Source organism: Balaenoptera acutorostrata, chromosome 15 (assembly GCF_949987535.1).
Source record: "Balaenoptera acutorostrata chromosome 15, mBalAcu1.1, whole genome shotgun sequence".
NCBI classification, from domain to species: domain Eukaryota; kingdom Metazoa; phylum Chordata; class Mammalia; order Artiodactyla; family Balaenopteridae; genus Balaenoptera; species Balaenoptera acutorostrata.
Genome location: NC_080078.1, coordinates 88,711,614 through 88,730,135, shown reverse-complemented (window position 1 = coordinate 88,730,135; position 18,522 = coordinate 88,711,614).

Genomic DNA, 18,522 nt, shown 5'->3' with positions numbered 1-18,522 from the left:
GGGTCCTGGCAGCCCCCCGACTCCCTCCTCAGTGCCGTGTTCCCAGCTGTTTGTGGGGTGGCCCGGAGAGCCCTGAGGACCTGCTGTCCCCATCGTCCCGAGGGGCGGCCGCTGCAGCATCCACGTGCCCTCCAGGAGGCCTGAGCGCTTCCGCAGCCCCTGCACCTCCCGTTCTGCTGCCATCGGTCTAAGGCTGCCCGGGCAGGGATGGGCTGGGGCTGGACCTGCAGGCCAGCTGGCCAAGGGGGCCAGGATGGGGGGAGGAGCAGAGGGCCCCTGACCCCTGTGAGCACCAGGAAGCCGTCCCCAGCACCTCCGAGCTCTGAGGGGCACGGCCCAGCCGGTCCCGCAAGGAGGTGGCTCGTTCACCTGGGAGCGGGGACCCCTGACAGAGGCGAGGGCTCACCTTAGCCACGGAGGGGGGTCAGGAGGCTGTGTTTGGAGGAAAGAGCAAGGGTCTGGGTGAAGAGAGGAGAAGGGGGGACACAGAGAGACCGAGGGGGGGGGCGGGAGGGCATGGAAGGGGAGATAGAGCAAGAAAGCGAGCTCGGAAAAGAAGAAAGGATGACAGGAGACTAGACGTCAGCACCTCGGAGGCAGGAGCGAGTGAGGAGGACGGGGGGACGACGAGGGACGACAGGGGTGGGCACCCCGGGGGGGGCTTGTTGCTCCTCCTTGGTGCGGTTAAATCGCCCGACTCCCGGGACAGACACTCGGCTCGGCCAGCATCACCAGGCCACGTGGCCATGTGCCCACCCGCGGCCCCGGGAACAGAGCCCAGAGCAGCTGGGGCGGGCGGGGGAGCCCCACATTTCACAGGAGGCACGGCCCCGCATGGGGCGGGGTGTGGGAAGTGTGCCCAAGGTCACCGGGCAGAGGGGTCCCAGATCCTGGGAGGCCACTGGCCTCATGGCTGGGGGGTGGGGGAGCAACAGGGGAGGGGGCTGAGCAGACAGTAGCCAGCCTGCCTCGCCGCGCAGAGCCGCTCAGCCGGCTGCTATGACACAGCCAGCAGCGCACCACCCCGGGGAGAGCCCCGGGCCGGGCCCACTCCCCACCTGCTGGGGGCAGGGCCCGTGGCCACCCCCTCCAGGAGAGCAGGCGAGCCTACACCTGTGCACCCCCGTCCCCCAGCATCTCCTCAAAGGCAGGGCACACGTGCACACACGGGGACTTTGCAGCAGCCCGTCACAGCCGTGCAAGCTGCACGCTGCTCCGTAAAGGACGGGCCAGCAGGAGTACGGGGGGAGCTCGAGCCAGGAGATGGGGGCGGGCAGCCCGGAGGGGCCCAGCACCACTGGTGGCTGGAGAGGAGAGGACCAGGGGGACACGCGGGGGGTCTGGGCTGTGGTGGAGCTCGAGGCGGCCAGAGCAACCACGATGCAAAGAGGGAGCAGATACGTGTCCAGTGTCCCCGTCACCTGTCACCACCTGGCCGGCCTGAGAAGCCACCCTCTGCCTACACCCCCAAAGCCTTGGTAGAAATGGGCTGCCACCCACGGTGCTCTGGGAAACTGAGGAAGGGTCCACGTCCACCTCTGGGGGGTTCAGTAGGGGAAGGGGAGGGGGCTCGGGCTGTGAGCTAAGCTGGGAAGTCTGATCAGAGAGACATGGGGCTGGCGGGCCCCCCACTGCACCTGCTCTGCCCCAGCCTGTACCACCTGCCTGAGGCCCTCAGATCAGCACACAACCTGGCAAGTCAGAGACAAGCCCCCGGGGCCCTTCCAGAAAGAGCGGATGAAAACGCCAGCAGGAACGGAACTCCTGCTGGACACATCGTCGGAAAGTGGAAACGAGGAACCTCCCAAAAGGAGAGGCAAAGTCATGGCTGGAAATCAGGGGGGAAGGTGAGGGAGCCAGAGTCTCGACGTGGCCAGCAGGGGTGTGAGGCTGGCGGGAGGGCGGTGCCCCTTTACGGGCCGCAGGTCCCGGAGGCCGCCCTGGCCACGCAGCGCCCGCTCGCCCAGCTCTGGGAGGAACACGTCCAGCCTCCGGGCCCAGCCAGGCGGGCCCCGCCTCCAGCCCTACCCGACCCGAACCCGCAGGGCTAGCTCTGGTCTCAGTTCGGCCTCTCTCTTCTTACCAGGCCCCTGCAAGTCCTCCCGCTAGGCCAGGAGCAGGGAGGCCCAGCGACGGGAGGCCCCAGGCCGAGGACACACCTCAGTGTCCCCAGACTTGGCTCGGGGACCCATGGGTGGAAACGCAGCACTGAGGGGCCAGTGGAGGGAGTAAGGGTGGGCCTGTCCTTAGCAGTGGTCAGGGTCCCCCCAGGAGCTTTTCGCCAATGGAGGGCTCACCTGGCATGCCCGCTCTGGCCTCCCCTAGTGGCTTGCTGGACGACTGTGTCCAGAACGATTCTGAGGCTGCGTCTGGGCTCAGCAGTAGAGAGTGGAGATTGATTGGTGATGTCTGACGAGGGCATAGGAAGAGCGCAGGGGCGTGAGTGCTGGCATCCGCCATCTCCGCACTAACAGGTGTCTCATCATTCCCAAACTGAGCTGAGCAAGTGTTAGGAGGGCATGGGAGCAGAGCCCTCTTCCTCTGACAGGCAGCGTCCTCGGCCTGCAGTAGCTCTGCCTTCATTCCGTTGGGGTCACACACTCCCAAGGACCCGTTCCTCTTCTTCCATTTAGACAATGGCTTCTCCATTGATTGGCTGAGAACCAGGCCATCAGCAGAACGCTTTCCCATCGAAGCTGTCCCCTCCCACCATCAGATCCCAGTGCTTCTAATAGAACATCAGAATGCACCGTCCAAGAGCACGCCCTTGACCCCCACCTTCCATGGCTCGGGAGCCTTTCTTGGGCATTTTTATAAAAATAACACGCGTGCAAATACAAATAAAATGGACTGCGGCTGTTGAAGCTGACGTGGAGGAGGAGAGGACCAGGGCCCTCACCTGCGTGTTCTTACCCCCACCTTCCCCACGGTTCAGAGCTCCCAAGTGAGGGCCATGCAGAGTGACCCGCACTTACCTCCCACTGGACAGATGGGGAAACTGAGGCCTGGACAGGGAGCAGGGATGGGGACGGGGGAGGAGACGGAGGGATGGAGGGAGGAAGGGCAAGGACGCCCATACCCCTTCCCCCCGCCCCTCCCCCCGCCCCTCCCCCTCACTGCCAGGTGGACCACAGAGATTCATGGCCCTTCTTGTTCTACGAGCCCCGTTCCGCAGTCAGGATGGCTCATCAGACAACTTTCAAAAATCACCACTCATAGGACTTCCCTGGAGGACCAGTGGTTAAGACTCTGCGCTTCCAATGCAAGGGGCGCGGGTTTGATCCCTCGTCGGGGAACTAAGATCCCACATGCTGCACAGTGCAGCCAAAAAAACAAAAAAAAAAGATCACCACTCATAAATTTCCAGGTAAACTACATTGCTTTTAAAAAATAGTATTAATGTAGGGGGGAAGAAAAGACATACATGTAATTTCTCCCGATTTATTCTTTCCGGTCATGCTAGCGGTACAATCTCACCTCCAAGTCTAAACCCAGTCCCGGCCTCTCTCAGCCATTTGTGGGACCAGAGCCTCCCAGGGCAGCACCCCTCCTGGCCGGTGGCCGCACGGGGTCCGCGCTGGGGCAGGGAGCCGGGGCCAGCAGGCCTCAAGGCCACAGAAACGGACTCGAACGCAGCCCCGCTGCCCCGGGCTGGGCTCCTGTCCCGATCACAGAGGCGGCAGCAGGTTTGTTCCCTGGCGGGCGGTCGGAGGATGTGGGCAGTTGGGGGTGCAGGCGGTTGTTGGACTCAGGCCGGAAGACCAGACCCAACACTGAGACCCACACAGCACCTGGGGCCAAGGGAGAGGTGGTCAGTCTGCACGAGTCCAGGCACTTCCCCGGGCCACTCTGGGACCCTGGACCCACCCCCCCAGGGTGCTATTCGGGGAAACTTTGAGACCCTTGGAATCGGCCCCTGCTGGGCAGTGTTCTCTGAAGACAGAGTGTCTCACCTGAGACCAAACCCACATGAAATGGGCAAACTGGGAGGAACTGTCAGAGCGGCTTGGGGACCAGGGCTGTCTCCCTGCCGGGTGGCCCCACGGGCCAGGTCAGGTGGAGGGACAGGCCAGCAGCTGGGCGCCTCGTCCTGCGTCTGCCCCGGGATGAGTCCAGGTCTCGCGTCCAGGCCGGTCCAGGGCACGTGAGGGCACAGAGACCCCTTCACAACTGGTCCACATAAAGCCCGTTTCCTCAGGGCCTGGGCATCCAGCCCCTGCTCTCAGGCAAATCTGCTTTCCAGGGCCTAGAGGAGGGGACGCGCGCTGCGGAGGTGACCGTTCCCAGCTGCGCCTCCGCCCTCCAGGACTTTGCTGGTGACCGGAGCTGCAGCCGGGCTGTGTGGAGCTTGGCCCAGGAATCGCTGTGTCAAGAAGTTCTCGTCCCGCCTGGCAGGGCCGTGCCCGGAGCTGCTGCCAGCGTGCCCCACAGCCAGGCGTTCCCTCGAGGTGCAGCGGGGACATGGGCTGGCCCAGTGCCCTGAGGGGCCTCGCCTGCTCCTTGGGGAGGTCTGGGGGCGCTCAGGCCAAGACCCTGCCTCCGAGACTCCAGGAACCCCCTGCCGCGGGCAGCCTCTGGGCCTTTACTGGATCCCCAGGCAGGCTTGCTGTCTCCCCCGGACGGCTCTTCCTGACCCAGCGCTGCCCCCGGGGCCCTCTGAGAAGGGCCTGGTGACAGAGGGTGCCGTCAGCGTCCTGCAGCTCAGCGGGAATGATGCCTGTCTGATGGGGAAGCCATGCCCCCACCTCTCTGCTCAACATTCGCAGGGGAGACAAGCCCCCCTCTCTGGGTTCCAGGTGAGGACTCAGGAAACATAGACTAATGGGGGGCACGTGGTCCCGACACTGCCTGTAACACCATCCCCAGACCTGCTCTGTCTCCGGGTGGATGGAGCTAGCAGAGGGCGTATTTGGGGTGTGCCCAGCACCCGTTGGAAAGGCCTTGAGGGACCAGGGCAGATCCCTTCTCTCCAGCCTGTCTGCCCTCTGTTGTATGAGCCGGACTGGACCACTCGGGGGTCCTCCCAGGCCCAGTGCTCTGAGGCTGACCCGGAGGAAGAGCCCACCATCACCCCACGCCCAGTGGACACCCCAAGGCAGGTGGGTGGGCTGGTGGGCAGCTGGGCAGCTCCCGGACTTCCGAAGGTCAGGAGGAGACAGAGGCCGGTGGAGAGAAGTGCAGGCGTCCTCTGTCCCTTCACGTGACTCGGGCAGCAAGTCTCACAGGGCCGGGGAAGGGCCCCTTTAGCCCGTGTGACACACACCTGATTGGGATGCCCAGAGAGCCAGTGGCTCCCGCACCCATGCCCACCTTAACGCCGCCAGCCCCCGCCTGGCATCCAGGATATGCCCCAGGCCCCTGTAGGTGGGTGCATGCCCAGGCCACCCGGGAGGGAGGGCGGTGACCACAGGCCCCTTTCCCACACGGCTCCCACCTCCCCAGAGAGGACACTCAGCCCTTTAAGCCGCCGGCAGCTCCTGCGTCTGTGTCTCCTGCCTGACACCTTTGTTATCAGAGGAGCCAGGGGCCGAGGGCCCGAGCCTGCTGATGGAGGGCGCTGCCCCCATAGCGCCCTGAGGTCACAGCCCTGTCCAGAGCTCTGGAGGCCTCTGAGGAGGTGACAGCAAGGGCAGGACCAGGCCGCTGGGGATCAAGCCTTCCAGACGGCGGGAATTGCAGGACCAAGGCCCGCGGACCAAGGCAGGAACGAGCTTGGGAACGGTCCCATGGAGCCTGCCCCGGGGGGGCCCAGGATGCGGTCCTCCCCTGTCTGGTGAGGGGGTTACCCACCCAGGCTAGGTGGCCCTCGGGGTTGTCGGGAGCTGGGGGAGGCGGCTGGGGCACTGCATCCTACAGGTGGGGGCAGCACCAGCAGGTAAATGTGCACTTCACCCTCCGCAGCTTGGAGAGCCCGGTTTCAATGTTTTTAGCTTAAAAATATTCCTATCAGGGCTTCCCTGGTGGCGCAGTGGTTAAGAATCTGCCTGCCAGTGCAGGGGACACGGGTTCAAGCCCTGGTCTGGGAAGATCCCACATGCCGCGGAGCAACTAAGCCTGTGCACCACAACTACTGAGCCTACGCTCTAGAGCCCGCGAGCCACAACTACTGAGCCTGCGTGCCACAACTACTGAAGCCCACGAGCCACAACTACTGAATCCCACGTCCCACAACTACTGAAGCCCATGAGCCACAACTACTGAATCCCACGTCCCACAACTACTGAAGCCCGCGTGCCACAACTACTGAGCCCACATGCCACAACTACTGAAGCCCGTGCGCCTAGATCCCATGCTCCACAACAAGAGAAACCACAACAATGAGAAGCCTGCGCACCACAATGAAGAGTAGCCCCCGCTCGCCACAACTAGAGAAAGTCCACGTGCAGCAACGAAGACTCAAGGCAGCCATAAATAAATAAATAAATAAATTTATTTATTTTTAAAAAAATATTCCCATCAGAAAGTCCTTTAAGACATGCATCAGTGACAGGGCCTTGTCATCTCACCTGCCCGGGGCCTGTCCTGGGATCCACCAGGGGCTGAGCGGGGTGAGGGAGGAGTTCTGTGGGATCAGAGGTCCCTGGGTCCCCCTACCTGGTCTCCCGCCCTTCCCTGGAGCTATTGTTACCCCCACTGCACACACCGGGATGTGGAGGTGATGCCCAGGGGCAGCCTGGCCCCTAAACGCTAGGTCACAAGGCCACAGAGCCTGGAGGGGCCAACCAGGTGACCTGGCACAAGTCACAGCCCCCACCCCCAGAGGGGCTCGCCCCTGTCCCGCAGCCATGCAGGAAGCATTTACTGAGCGCTCACTGTAAGCTCAGCTCTGAGCACACGACCTTCTTCTGCACACAGCACTGAGGCTCATGGGGGCCAGGCAGGTGGCCCCTCTGTGTGCCTCCAGCGCAGCGGGGACACGTCCCCGCCGAGGGGCAGGTGCTCTCAGAGCAGCCCTTCTCTGCTGGCTGCACCACATTCAACAGTTTCCCCTCCTACACCTGCGCTCAGACCCCAGATGTGCAGCCCCGAGCGTATTCCAGGAGGTCAAGGGGCTGTGGGCAGAGACCCCTGGGGTCCTGACGACCAGTCAGGGTGGGCACGCCAGGGCAAGACCATGAGACGGGGGTAGGAGTGGTCTCAGAGGGGACCCAGCACGTGCGGACTTACAGTCCCTTCCCATCGGCGAGGCTCTTCCAAACGGGAAGGCAGAGGGGCGCTGAGCCACAGGCTGGGTGGAGCCCCAGCTGAGTCCCATTGGCCAGGGCCCCCTCCTCCCCCGGAGTGCGGCGCTCCCACCCCGGCAGACCCTGCATTCTGCCTCGCCAGCCAGCTGCTGAGGGTCCCGGCTCCCCAGCCCAGGAGGGCACACCCTGGGGGCTCCTCCTGGTCAGGCCACCCCATGCTCAGCAAGTGCCCTCAGGCTCTGCCTCAGGGGTGCTCGGCCAGGGCTGGGGGCACTGACTGTGCCCCTCTGAGACCCCACCCAGGTTGCTGCTCGCAAACCCCTGGGAAGCATCCAAAGGGTGCTGGGGTCATACAGAGTCAGAGAGAAGATTCTGGTTCTGGGCCAGCAGCCGGCAGGTGGGCAGCCGTGTCCACTGCTCAAGGCTGGTTTCCACCCAGGTCAGGGGTGGGGGTCCCCACTTTACAGCCGAGGAAACCGAGATGCCACGTGACACCCCAGCTACTCGGAGAACTGGGGCTTCTGGGTTTGCATGGGACTCGTGACTCCCATCCCACAGCCGTGCACGCAAATGCTCACTCAAACACACACTCACACGCACAGACACACCCCCATGCACAGATGCACGCTCATTTCTACACTGATACTGTAGGACACACACATTCACACACAGAGACACACACAATTCACACTCACCCACACTTACAGGGTAAGACGTTCCTGCACACGCATGAACACAGGGTCAACACTCAGACGCACACTCACACAGACACACACAGACACGTGTGCACACTCACGCTCGCACGCACTCTCGCACCCCCATCAGAAACAAGACCTTGGGGCGCCCCCTAGTGGTGACACCCACAACACACACCACCCCAAGGAGAAAAGTCCCACCTTCCCAGGGCGTTTTCTCAACCAGAGGGCAGGGCACAGGCCACCTCCCTGATCCGAGATCAGATGCGGGGGCACCGCTGTGACCCAACCCTGAGCTTGACCTGCTTCCAGAGCTCCTGACACCGCCAGATGACATTTGCGTGAATAAAATGATGTTTTCTCCCATAAAACATTCTTAAATCGTGTTAATATGTGAATAATGGAAGTACTTAAATTTATTTTCCCAAGAATGTCCTTGTAAAGAGGAGACACTGCCCCACCCAGCGACCCTCAATGTCTGGGCCTCGGGGGTGGGGGACATATGTGCGGAGGCAGGACCGTCCCCATTGACTGTCAGCCAGGGTCCCCACGTCCATTCCTGCCTCCACCTCTGTGACCTGGACCCCCTCCCTTGTCTCCCCCTCCCCACTCATGTCCCCCGGGCCAGCTCGAGCCAACAGTAATTGATCATTCATAACCGCAGTCTCCTTGCCTTAAACAAAGATCAAGTGTATTTCAAAGCAAACTTGGGCCTCCAGACAAATGGCGGAAAGGCAAGCTGCTCCCTGAAAAACACCTCCGTCACTCCCCCCAAACCCTGGTAGAAGCCCACGCCACTGCTTCCCCCTCCCTGAGTGATGGCTCTTATTAAATGTCAGAGAGATGACACCTTCTCCAGGCTCGGGAAGGGGCACGCGCCTCCCTGCCACCCGCCCCCCCACCCCCGTTCTCACGCTGTATCTTCCCCTGACTCTCATCATAGATAAATTTACTTCATGCATACAGATGTTTTGCTGGAAGAAATGATTCCTCCCCCAGTGTCCCCTGAGTGTGTCTTGGAAGGAAGGGCGAGAGGAACACGAGGAAAGCTCAGGCCAGGCAGGGGAGGGCTGACCCTCCTGGCAAGGAAGCCAGTGAGCAGCACTCATAGTGGGACGGGCCCCGGGCCAGGGAGGGAAGGCCTCTGGGGTCCCTTCCCTCGCTCCTGGACCCCACCCTCCGCAGAGCCCTGTGTGGGCTGCTCTGAGCTGCTCGCATGCTGTTCCCTCCGCCCCGATGCTGTTCCTCCTCTCCCCACTCACTCCTGCTCAGCCATCCTCCGTCCGCCCGGAGACCCCGTCTCCTGCCTTCAGAGCTCATCACGGTGTGAGACGGACGGACGTGTGTGTCTCATGAATGTCGCCCTGCCCCTGGCGGGCAGCCACAGTGGCCCTGAGCCCTCACCTTTATCAGATGAAGCTGCCCCGTGGACCCGTGACCGGGCACGTCACCAGGCCCTGGAGCCCTGAGCAACGCCTGGTGACTTTTCTCAACGGGTTGGGGTGGGGCTCTTGCCCAGGTCCCCAGAGCCCGGCTCTCCAGCACCTGGCTCAGTCTTGGGAATCCTGCTTTGAGGCCCAGGGCGGGGGTGACGCCTCAGACACTGCCTTCCCTCCCTGGTCCAGGAGGGGCTGAGACGACAAAGCTGCAGGGAAGGAGAAGGCTCAGCAGCGGCCAGGCCGGATGGCGGGGAAGGAGGTGGGCGTGACGACCCCAGTGGCTCCAGGGAGACCTTTGTGGCCGTGGCCAGTTCTGGATCCTGAGCACCGAGCCTGGAGGCCCTAAAGCCCTGGGGCCTACCTGTGTCTCGTCCGGCCTCTCCGCAACGCCCCTGCCCCAAGTGGCCACTAGGGGGCGCCCACCGCCCGACCGCCAGACCCTTGGCTCCAGGCAGACACCCCCAGCCAGGACAGAGGGGCCATGGGAAGGGGGCCTCCCACCCAAGACCCTGCGGGGTCCCCTGTAGGGTCAGCAGGAACAAGGGTGGGGTCTCCTTGACCTTGAACCTGAGGGGTCGGCCCGCTCGGCCAGGCCCTCCCCATGGTGCCTCCGTCATGGTGACCACCCAGAGCGCAGGTATAGCAAGCGACTCGCCCCGTCCAGAGGAAGGCCCGCTCCCGGAGGTGGGTGCCAACCTCGGGCCAAGAACCACCCTTCAGATGCTCCAGGCACTCAGCCTCTGTGCACAGAAATCATCCCTGCTGACCTGAGTCACCCTCACTACCCCCGGAACAAGCCCTCCTGCAGGGGAAAGGGGGAGGGGAGGCGGGGCAGGGCCAGCATCCAGGGTGCCCACCTGCCCTGGACCTTGGACGGCCTGGGAGGGAGAGCACCGGGCTCGACCTTCCCGGGGCCCAGGCAACAGTCAGCCCCAAGGGGCCAGGTGACCCCCCGGGACAGGAAGCGTCGCCGGTCAGTGACGGCTGTCAGTGGTCCCTGCTTGGGCGCCCCTCAGGCTCCCGGCTGCCTGTCATCCGTCATGTTGTCAGCACACATCCTGGGCCTTTCCAGGGCAGGCAGCGAGGGAGACAGAGTGGAGCCTGCCCCTGGTGGTCCACACTCTGCCCCGGAAGTGGGAAAGACCGAATGGCTGGGGCTGGGGAGGGGTCTATGGGGGCCAGCCCCAGCAAGGAGGGCTTCTCAGAGGAGGCGACACCTGCAGCTCATCCTGCCGGCGCAGGAGGCTTCCCTGGGGCCCTGACGTGCCTCCTTGCACTCCACGCAGGGGTCACAGAAGATTCCAGAAGACACGGGTGCCATCATCTACCCTCAGCTTCAGCCACGGTCTGGCCACCCCAGGGGGCTGAAGACAAGCTCGCTGGTGTCTGTACTCCACAGGCCCCCCGGGCCTCTCCTGGGCAGGGGGTGTCACTGAGCCCTTGGGGGTGGGCAGTGACCCTCCTGCCCCACCCCCCGTGGCACATGCAGGGTGGGCTTGGCTTTCTCGGCAGACACTGTGTGCTGTGGAGCGTTCACTATTGGACACTCGGAATACTGTGTTCCGGGAAGTTCCACAGCTATATTTAGCCCGGTAGCTTCTATGCCCAAGGCTGCTCAAAGGAGAAGAACCAGGCCCCACACCCTGACCCCAAAGGCCCCATCTGCACCAAAAGCCAGGGCCGGGGCCCCAGGGCAGAGCTCCCTCACTGGAGACCTGCTGTGTCTTTGGTCTGGAAAGTGGACACCAACACGCCCATTCCAACTGCAGCCCGTCCGCCCCCCAACAAGTCCTCGGTACCAGATCGAGGGGCGCCATGTGTCTGCGGTGGCCCCAGGAGCATCTTAATTCTGCCGTCTGGACGGCACCCCATGGGCGAAGGCACAGGAAACCCAGAGCCGAGGGAGGCGGGAACTCAGGGGCGCAGCTGTAGGAAGTAGGCTGTGGGGTGGCAGGCTTGGGGTCGGCGGGTGGGGATCTGCGGAGCCTGGTGAGGGACCGTCTCTCTCCCCGCTCCCCAGGCCAAGTCTCTTAAGGAGCCAGACTCTCCGCTGGGCCCCTGGTCCCGGGCCAGGCACCCCACAACTGTTCTGCCGAAAAGGCAGGGGCTCAGCACTGCCCCCCTCCATTGCCCCCACGCTCCATAGGCCTCTCTCAATGCTCTGGACCCTCCAGCTCTCAACCCTCCCTCAGGAAGCTGTAACGTGTGCCTGGCTGGGCCTGCTGGGGGGAGCAGGGGCACCCACACTCAGCTTGCCTGTCCCGCAGCTCCCCACACCCCCATAATCAGTGGCTTCTGGAGGACCCCCCCCCCCACCTCCAGGGCCTGGGCTCCACAGGCAGATGGAGCTGGGCTGGCACTGCGGGGGCTGCAGGCAGGCGGGGCTTGGATCCAACTGGCCCAGTGCAGCTCCAGGACTGGCTGAGCTCCTAGGCTGAGCAGCGAGGGGGCCCCACCTCCTTCCTGGGGTCTGCAGGGTCATGTGGTGTCCTCCAGTCTCCCCTGCCCCTCCTCAGTCTCTTTCTCTTCTTCAGCTCTGTCCCACCCCAGGGCCTTTGCATGTGCTGTTCCCTCTGCCTGGAAGATGCCCCGGGTCTCCCCATCGCTGCCCTCATGGTCCTGGTTCTCAGCACCGAGGTCCCCTCCTCCGGGAGGCCTCCGTGACAGCCCATCTCATGTAACCCTGTCCTCTGGTCCATTTCCTCCATGACCTCCTTGCCCTCTGCCATGATCGGGTTCTGTCTCTGTTTCCTTGTTACTGTTTCCCCCTCCTATAAGCCCATGAGGGCAGGAGCTGGTCTGCTGTCCTCTTTCTTTCTATCCCCCACACCTGCCACAGAACAAGGTCCACACCTGCAAGGGTCTGGAGGGAAGGTGCATCCTCCCAGCCCACCCCTCACCCCCCAGGTCTGGGGGAGCTTCAGGAATGGCCTGTTCCACGGGCAAGGCTAGTGCTCAGGCCCCCACCCTCAGCAAGAGGGGCCTAGGGGAGGGGTGTTCCTGTCCACCCGATAAAAATAAACAGATTCCAGGGCTCCAGAACCCCTGGGTCCTTAGGGAAAGAAATTGAGCCCTTTGGGGAAGGACAACAGAGGTTCAAGCAATGGGCCATTAGTAGGTGAGGACCGAGGTCCTGCCCGGCTGGTGGCCACTCCACCTCCAGGCTCCTGCTGCTGCTCCGCTTTCTCCAGGAAACTCCTACTCAGCCTCCAAAGCCCAGCCCAGAAGCCCATTGCCTTGGGAAGCACCTCCAGCTGCCACACTCACTTGGGCCAAGTAAGGGAACTGGCTCAGAGCTCCAGCCTCAAGGTCAAAATCACGCTGAGAGAGAATTCCCACCCAAACCTCAGCAATACCCTTGGCAGTTGCCAGAGCAGAGGTGCCCAGCAGGGACAGAGTTCTGAGCAGCAAGAGGCACTCTGGTTGGGACCCAGGAGGGCTTCCTGGAGGAGGGGACACCCAGAAGGGCCAACAAAGAGAAAAGGGGGAGACAGGGTCTTGGGGAGACATGGCAAAGGTTAGGGTGACACTCACGGGAGTGAGAAAAGGAGGGAGAGAGGGAGTGAGGGAGCGAGGGCAGGGTGGACACACTCCAAGCTGCCCCTCACAATGATGGAGCAGAGAGTGGGGTGGGAGGCTGGAGAAGCCGGCAGGGAGCGCCGCCTGCCCAGGTGGCTGCAGGCCAAGCCGGCAGGTGCAGGTTGGCACATGCGTCCTGCCCCCAGGGGCCAGGCCGACCCTGTGGACCGCAAGGCCCAATTCCTGGTTGGCCAGACCCCAGGGAGAGCATCGAGGGGTCCTGCAAAGGCTCCACTGGGCAGGCAGCTCACATGGCCACCGCCTGGTCCGGGATACCCCACCATCCAGCCGAGGACTGAGCCACCCAGGGTATCTCCTTCTTCAGAGGGACAGACAAGCGCCTCATAAAGAATGATCCTGTCACAGCGCATCACCCACCCATCCTCCAACAGCCCGGTGAGGAAGGGACAACCCCGAGCCCCACTTTGTCGATGGGGAAACTGAGGCACTGAGCGGCTCAGGAGGCGGTCACTGCAGCTCCTGAGTCCACGTTCTTAGCTCTGTCCTCGGCCCCGCAGGAGCCTGCTTCCTCCAGAATCGCCCAGGGGGCTGGATGTCCGTCCCTGAGCTCAGCACCCCACACTGGGCTCCCCCTTCCCCCTACTCTGTAACACAGGAGTGGGGGAGACAACCAAGGAGCCCTGCGCCCATGTCTGCTGTCTGTGCCACACTCCTCCCCACCCCGGGCCCATTTCCCCAGCCGGAGCCAAGAGCAGGAACGGGTGGCTCTGTGTGACGGAGCTGCCCTGTGAGGATGGAGCTCAGCTCAGCTCAGCTGCCGGGAGAAGCGGGTGTGGTTAGCACCAGGGCTCCAGGGAGCCCGTCAACCCGACTTTATGGCCAGGTGAGCCATGAGTCACTGCCAGTTACGGGCCATGCCATGTGCCGCTTCCCATCTGGGGCACCCCAACTGCAGCTAGCCCTCCGCCCCCCCAGTCTGCAGTCAGGGTGCTGCCAAAGGTCAGGACAGTCTGTGCTGGGAAACACCCTCTCCCAGGCACCACGGGCCCAGGCGCAAAGTCCAGAGCTGCCTGCCCGCTGGGCCAGGGCGTCTGTCCCAGACGCGCTCAGCGGGGCAGGAGGGGCCAGGAGTGACGCTGGGCAGAGCCCGGAGCCCGCGATCCAGAAAGGCCCAAGTGAACCCCAAATGGTCAGGCTGCTTCAGGACAGCAGAGGCTTCCAGCTCCCTCCCTCACAGTCAGGGCGATTAAGGGTAAAACAGCCCCAAGGTGCATGCAGGGCTTCACCCACCCAAGGGGCCGAAAGTTTCCACTGAAAACCTTGGGCTGGGGAGGGGAGGAAACAGGCCTCAAGAACGAGGCGGCCGCGTCCTTCGGCACTTCTGGAAAAGGATCTGGCAGCATTTACTAAAATAACACGTCCTCAGAACTGTCCCCAGCAAGCCCACTTCTGGGAATTTATAAAGGTTCCCAGACATGCCAGCAGGCCACTCGACACAGCAGGGCCCGTGGGCCAAGAAATCACCCTGGATGCACCAGAACGTCCGTCCCCAGGGGCTAGCTAAACACACCATCACACGTCCCACCACGGAATTCCGTGAGGCTGCTCAAAAACATGTGCTCACGTGGAAGAATTCCACATAGATGTTCAGGAAAAAATAAAGCTAATGGCAGGAGACGCAGGTTTGTTCAAAATAAATCAAATGAGCACATTTCAGGACTTCCCTGGCAGTCCAGTGGTTAAGATTTCACCTTCCAATGCAGGGGGTTCCATCCCTGGTCCGGGAGCTAAGATCCCACATGCCTCGGGGCCAAAAATCCAAAACAGAAAACAGAAGCAATATTGTAACAAATTCAATAAAGACTTTAAAAATGGTCCACATCAAAAACATCTTTATAAAAAAAAAAATGAGCACCTTTCCATAGACTGACATCTGTGTGTTTGTACAAAGGGGTAGACAAGTCAGGAGGGAGAGCAGATCCTGGGGTCTCCAGGGCGGAGGGGAGAGAGAAGACGAAATATCATTGGTTTTCTTTCAGAAACGGTTACTGTGGACATAAATTACTTTTCTAATGAATAAAAAAGGCCAAAAGGAAATCCTATGGAAGGCTGTGCTTTGACCCAAAAAATTAAAAAAAAAAAAGATTCCTCTGCCTGACACACATGCTCCCCAAGTGTCTTCCCACCATCAGCCAACCCAGTTCCAACCACTTGCTCACAGCAGTCACTCTGTGTGCCTCAAAACCCTCTCCTCTGAAAGCCCTTTCCTCTCATGTCATTCAGCAAACTCCTACTCATACCTCAAAGCCCTATCCAAATGCCCTCTCCTCTGCACGGCCAACAAACACACTTCTGTGGTGGATAAGCCGCTGGACCTGCCCTAGACAAACAAAATGAAGGATGTGCTGGACCTTGCTCTAGGTGGTCTCTTTTTGAGACTGGAAACAACACACATATATTCAAAAACTGGCAGGTTGGGGTCCCAAACTCACTTCCTAATGATCCCCAGGGCCTCCTGGTTAACTGGTCAGTGGCCACAGGGTTGGGCAGCTCAGGGCCACACCTGGGAAATGGATGGTAAAAGGATGCCTTCCCTGCCCCACCCAGGGCCAAGAGGAAGGTGCCTGGTGGAGAAGTGCCACCTGGCCAAAGGTCGTGTTTCACTTTTTCCAGGGCTGTTGCCTCAACCTACAGTGTTCAGTCCTCAGAAAGGGAGGCCAGGCCAGCGCCAATCCTGGGATGCCCCCAGCAAGGCCTCAGTGGGACGGGGGACAGAGTGCAGGCCTGGGGGTCAAGAGGCTGGAGAGGGCTGTACCTCCTTGTGCAGATTTGGGCCAGTTCACTTCTCTGGACTCAGTTTCCCTATCTGTAACACCAAGAGATGTACCAGCTCATCTTTCTGTGGATCCAGGCAGGCTGACCCTTCCCAGAAGCAAAATTGCTCCAGGTGCAAGTCCGGAGCTTGAGGACCATTGGAAACGACGCTCTGCAGCTACAGAGGGGTCTATGCAGTGAGACTGTAGTGAGTGGAGATCTGGGAGCTGGGGGACCAATGTGAAAAAGACCCTTGCCCCCAAAGCAAGATGTCCCTCCCCAGAGGAGCCTCCACACCCCCCTGTGGCCCCAAGTTGAGTTGAGAAAGGCGACAGGAGGAAGAGGGAAATTTATTTTCCCTCCATCTCCTCCACCTCCATCTGAAACTGCCCACAGGGGCCAGGAGGGGGGCAGGGAGGGAGGTGCTGGTGTTCTCCAGCCAAGGCCAGAGGATTACTCAGCCAGATAAGCCCCCAAGAAGACTCTGGCCAGAGCAGGCTCGCTTATCAGACCTGGGCAAAACCAACAGAGGAAAATGCTACAACAGGGCTGGGCAAACACCCTGCCCTGCCCCTCCACTCTGTGCAGCCCTCTGCAGGGCCTTTGCTGCTCCTTGCCCCAGCAGGGGGACTAGCCCTGACTTCACAGCCTTATCTCCATAAAAAATATTCGCCTCCTTGAATCAACGGAGCAAACACTGCCAGCTGCCGGCTGCATGACTTATCAGCCCTGTAAGTGGGCAAAGTGTGAACAGCCTTTGAGGAGAAACCAGAAAGGAGCTCAAAGGAGGTTGCTCCGTGGACAAACTTGGGAGGTCCAGCACATCCTTCCACCTGAGCCCAGAAAAGGTACAAGTGGCGGGAGACCCCACTCCTCCCACCCTCCTGCTGCGACCTGACTTCCTTGGCCAAGAAAGGCCTCTGTGGGGCTGCTCCTTACTCCATAAGCTTTAAGTGAGCACCATTTACCTGGCAGACCCACAGAGAAAACAGACAAAAGCAAGATATGGCCCGTCCTCATAGGGGGAGCAGGGCAGAGGGTGTGACAGACGTGCAAGTGATAAATGCATAACAGACACGTTGTGCATGTCATATTGCTTAGTGCAGCATTGCTAAAGAGCATTTGGGGAACATCAGTCCTGTGAAATGCTCCTCAGAAGAGGGCTTGCTGGCCAGTGCCTCTGGACAATGCTGGATACTGCTCTCCCAGCCCCAGCCCAGCGCTCATCAGCATATGAAAGGTTAGAAAGTCCTCCCAAATACCTTTGTAAGCCGATTTCACTTTGTTTCATCCTCACTCTTAATCCCAGACAAGGACTGCCTACCAAGCCACACGATCTTGCTTTCAGAAACCTGAAAGCTCCACATCCTCTGCGCATTCAAACAGTTTAAGGCCCAGAGAGGGTGATCTTAGGTCTGTCCCCACATGGAAGGAGCTACAGATAGCCCCGAGGGCTCTCCAGGTCATCCCTAAACCTTCCAACTTCATGATTACCTCTTGATGGCAAAGCTATAGAGACCCTTCCCCACCCAGAGGGGGGCTATGCGTTTAGCATACACTGGTTGAGAAAATACTTAAAGACCCAAAGTTACAACTAATCAAGCCTCTCTCGAAGGGGTGTGAATTTTACGTGTGGCTTCAGGGGCACAGACGCAGTGGGAGTTGTGTGCACACAGGGACTTGAGGGCGCCGGATGCTGTCTCTAGAACCACCTCCAGGCTGTGAACCTCTGTGACTCTGCTGTCTTCTTAGCACACAGGTATTAGCCCCTTCTTTAAAGACGCTGAGGCTCGGGGAGGGACAGGGTCCTGTTCAAACCAATCAGCTAGTCAGTGACAGGTGTCCAGTCTCCTGAGACCAGGTCAAATGAGCCTCTTGAAAACCCTGTGGGAAGTCTGGCCTTTCAGTGTAATAATGGCTGAATCAGGGGTCGGCCGCAAGGAGACCATGCAAGGAATGGGTGAGACAGTAGGGAGAGGTGTGGTCTGTGGCAGCTGGGAGTGCCCCTCGCCTTTTCTAAAGGTGGAACTCTTGCCTGGTGGAAATGCTATGATTTTTTTCAAGAAAAAAGAAATCTGGATTTTTATTTAAACTTTTCCCATTTTTAAAACATGGTGGGCAGCTGTGCATGGCTGCCTGTTTGCAACCTCTGATCTCAATGTTCTCAGACAAGAGGGAGCCATGGGCAGCTGGAGGTCCCGGGGACGGGGTGGCTGCTCTTCAGGCCCTGTGTGAACTCCCTGGACCCCTCCACACGGCCCCATGCTGGCGTGAGCTCCTGCGCGACCCGTGTGTTTCCTGTGTCTGCCCCACGCTGCAAGGCTCACCTCGGTGTCCCCAGGCCTGGCCCATCCCAAACTTGACCAAGGCGTCAGAACTTGTTCCTCCTTGGCCCAGCCCAGCTCCAGCAGGCTCTAACCGGGAGACAGCGGTCCCCCCGGAACAAGGGTGGTCCCCCAAGAATGAGTGCGGCCATGTGCCAGGCGCCCCTCCCAGCTCTTTGCCCCAGACCGGTAGCGTGGACCACCGGGCACCCAGGCCCAGGCCAGATGTGGGCCTTGGGCCCCGGGGCTCCTTTCTGCAGCCCCAGGGGAAAGAGGGCTGCGGGGCCGCTGGGGGTCTCGGCCGCCTCCGGCACATCCCCACCGTCAGCAAGCTACGGGGTCTCCAGCCCACGAGACGCCAACAGCCCCTTATCTTCTCTCCGAAGGAAGCCAGACCAGGGCAGGGAGATTCCGGGACCTGGGACGCCAGCCCACGTCTGCACTGGGAGAGACACGCTGGTTTCCCTCGGAACGATCCAGCTGCAGAGATGTCCCAGCTGCCGCGGCGGCTGCACGGGAAATTCTT